Here is a 4,302-nt window from a genome sequence, read left to right on the forward strand (position 1 = left end):
TTTACTTGTTATTAAACGTCTTAAGGGTCACCTTCTCAAAACAAGGTCGCGCACGCGTAACTTACTAAATCACTTTCTTTAATTAATAACTATGTATGTTTTATTATTGAAAATAAGAAAATCATTACAAATAAAAATGCAATTCTACATTACTGTAACGAGAAATATATATTGGTTTTGATTACTTTGTTAAAATAATACTCATTAGTTGGGTTAATTCACAAAATTAATTTTTAAAATACAGGGCTCTCTATTATCATAATAAATAAAAGATAGGCAAAGATATTTACGTGAAAGTAAAAATTATGTCTTGGTACATAAGTGTCAAATAAAAATTGCTTTGAGGATTCACTATTAAATTTTTGCATCCTTATTAAAAATTATGCTAAAATTTCCTCTTAATGAAAAATATATTGCTTTTAAATCTTCTACAAATGCTTTCCATAAAATCCTCAGGCCAAATTTTTGCATCGTCTTTAGTTATGGTCTCCCTTGATCAAGTATGATTTGCATACGGGCCTAATGGAAAGCCACTCCCGAGCAATATAATTTATTTGTATTTTAGAAATTGGATGAAACGATAAAGAATTTGATTTACTAAAACTTTTGAATAAAGAATTTTATATTTAAATTTAAACACGTTGTAATTTTTGTTAAAGTAGCTATTTTTAATATAATTCAAACACAAAATACACAATAACGATTCAATGATGGATTTATGTTATTAGGCACAATAGATATTGGCCTAGGGCACCAACGCAAAGAGAGTATCGGTATTTCATAATATCATCAATTTTGACGATATTATCAGCGATTTCGCTATTAAAAAGTCAAGTAAACAGTATTTTAATCATAAAGTATATCTTAAAAATTAATATAAAATAAAAAACAAGGATACCATTGCTATTAAAAACCTTGAGCACCAAAAAGTTTAATCAATAAAAAAAATGTCTTTTATCAAAAACAGTTGCATTCAAAGGCCTTACCTCATTCTCGTAAATTTTTTAGCTTTCAATTTTTAATTTAAAACATTTCAAAATCAGGGCAACCAATTATGAATTTATTTCTAATGAATGGAAAATGAACAGGCTTAAGCCATTTAGTTTAAATTTAAACTTACCTTTGTTTCGAGCCTCATATTACGGGATTTAGATAGTCAACAGCTAAAAAAAAATATTTTCAAAGTCTTAGAGAATTATTTATTTTCCCACAAACCCCACAGATCCACAAATATCGTTATTCGAGTTTCATAATAATAATCGGGAGGAGTATTTTATTTGAAACTATTTTGCATATTTTGAATACTCAAAAATGATAGTTTTTTTATTTCTAAAAATGATAGTATGAGGGATAGAAACGATTTGTTCGAACTTACAACGAAATAATTAACCAGAGACGAAATATAACTACGACCCGAAGGCCTTCGAGTAAAAACAAATTAATTCGAAATTTTCGCTTTTATCATTCAAACTGTTTTTTTTTTTTTAATTTATAAATGAATTTTCTATAGAAAAAAATGCTACTGACAATCAAAAAATTAGTCCCAGAAATTGGAAAAAAGGAAATTAAATTATGTTAAAAGAAAAATCATATGAATTAAGCGAATTAAAATAAGTATTTAATAAACACCACCAGCAGCAAATTTTTTAAATACAGAGAGTAGATTTACAATAATTTTTTTTTTTTTATAAATAAACATAAAAATAAAAACTTTTCTTGAAATTGTATAAAAAAATAAGACAATTATATCATCAGCGTTTTTTAAAATTGTATTTATTTTTCATAAGTTTTCTTTATTAACTCCATCGCAAATGTAATTAATATTAAATTTTAATAATTATGTATAATTTTTTCTTTTCTTTCTTTAATATATAAATTCTTATATTTTATAATTAATTTTTGTAAAACTACATTCAAAGGGATTATAAATAATTTTTCTTATAAACTTTTCTACTGTTTATTACAACAATAATTAATATTTTTCATATGAATTGATTACAGATGTCTATACTATATCTAAATTGCTAGTCAAAATTGAAAAAGGGCATCGTAATTGATGATTTTGGCTCCTCAACAAAATATTCAATTGTTTTTTCTTCTCCTAAAAACAGAAAAGAATCTCAATTGTGTTTGATATTCATTTTGTACACATTCTGTCAAAAAGTATCGAGAGTTCATTATTTAAAAAATCGCAATAATTTTCATTAAGTTAGAATACATGCTCTTAATTACCGTCCCTAAAATTTCGTTTATCAAATCGCTAAAATTTGTGGTTTATCTTATTAAGACGGGAGGTCAATAGAGAATATTATTTGACCGCATTGAAGCATTTACATGAAAAAAATTTATTAAAAATCCCCAAAATTGTGGGAAAACAATTCGTTTATTTTGCACGATAATGTATATAAATACCATCGCACAGAGCAGCTATAATTGTGTCTGAATTTAAGTCAAATTACAGAAAATGTTCTCGAAAATTGTCTTATTTAACGTCTCTTACTAAATTTTGACAGAGCAGTGTGTGTGGTAGTTTTTGCTAGAGAATATTACTTTTACCGATTGTACAGAACGGCAATTCTTGGCTTATTTTGAACCTACAATAAAATCTATATTCAATATCTGAATATACATCTAAACAATAAATTGGACTTTCTGCTTGACACATTCATTAAATTCCATGATTACACCACGAACATGAATTTAGTTACTTAGGTTTAGTATAAACATCTGTGTTAAAATTGGTTAATAAAAATGAAAATTGCAAAAACCTAAAATTGTTTACAATTTGAAACATATTGTACAATTTATTAATTGAAGCATTAGAGTATGAAAATAAGTTTTGAAAAGCTAATTATAAAATAAGATTGCATTCAAATGACTTTTACACATCAATGAAAATTGTAATAAATTATTCAGTCGATCACAAAATGTTAAAAATTTGTTATGATAAGATTAGTAACCATAATAACTGAGTAGAATCCACTTCAAACCTTTTTCCAAACAAATAGAAGCAAAAATTAAATCAAATAGAAAATTTTTCGAAGTAAATTCTACCTCAAAAATGTACTTTTACGGTGGTCTAATGTGTTAATAAGGTATAAGTAAAACTACTTTCACCAAAGTAAATAAACTAAATTTACCCACCTTATCAATAATTTCGAATATTAATTCGAAACCAAAATTTCCTCCATTTGTTTGAACCCATATAGAAAAACAACGTAAGCTCATATTTTTCATAAAATTATATAAACTATTTAAAAAAACACAACTCAAGCAGAAACTTTTTCAGAGCTCCTCATAAAAGTTAGCCATACACGAATACCTCTGTTAGAAAGAGCGGAAAAACACAAAGGCAATTAAAATGTTCATATCCTTTGGTATGATTTGATTTTATAAATAATTTTCACTTTCTGGCAGTATGACCCGACAAAACGTTTTTGTTTGAAGGTGCGTAGAACTGATCAAACGTTCTTAAATTATTTTGAGAAACCCTTCAGAACGGTTGCGTAGATTCTCTCACGTTTATTTTAAATAATTCTTTTTTTATGATAATTTTAAGTGAATAAAAAATATCAACCGTGAAAGTTTTTCTCATCACTTCAGTAAAGTTAGTTAAAGAAAAACAAGCAATTCGGATGCCTTCGTTATACTTCGGCTATCTCCGTAGATACACTATGTTTTCAATAACATATGTCTGATTAATAAAACGTGATATTTATTAATTATTATTAGAACATTGTTCTTCTTTATATGAATTAATGTATTTTCACTTGCACAATAGCGTGAGATTTTTTCTCAACACAAGAGTAATGATTGTGGTACGAAAGACGGTCAATCTGAAGAAAGTATTTGATCACGTTTTATACGAAAAGACGTTTTGTTGCTGTGTGTCGGGCCTGTTCTTGTACGGTGAACAAAATCTGTTCGTAATTTTATGATACATAAATTTCATATGATAATAATGTATCTAATTTTTCCCAAATACTAAAACTTATTACTTCTTTCATTTTATGAAGCACCTATCTTCACAAATATCTTAAGCACTAGATTTTCGATTTAGATACATTAGATATGGATATTTCGAAATACATAAATTATCTAAAGTAATATTTAAGTATTAGTGCGACAAGATTTTAAGCCGATTTAAATATTTAATCATTAAATATTACCTACGTTTCACTTATCAATCGCAACACTCTCACAACAGTCATTAACTCTTTCTTCCACAATTTTCAGAAGTAACGCTTGGAATATAGTGAGTTTTCAACGACCGATTGCGATATTAAGCGCAACGTACTCTAG

The sequence above is a fragment of the Chrysoperla carnea genome, chromosome 3, assembly GCF_905475395.1.
Source record: "Chrysoperla carnea chromosome 3, inChrCarn1.1, whole genome shotgun sequence".
Taxonomy (NCBI): Eukaryota; Metazoa; Arthropoda; class Insecta; order Neuroptera; family Chrysopidae; genus Chrysoperla; species Chrysoperla carnea.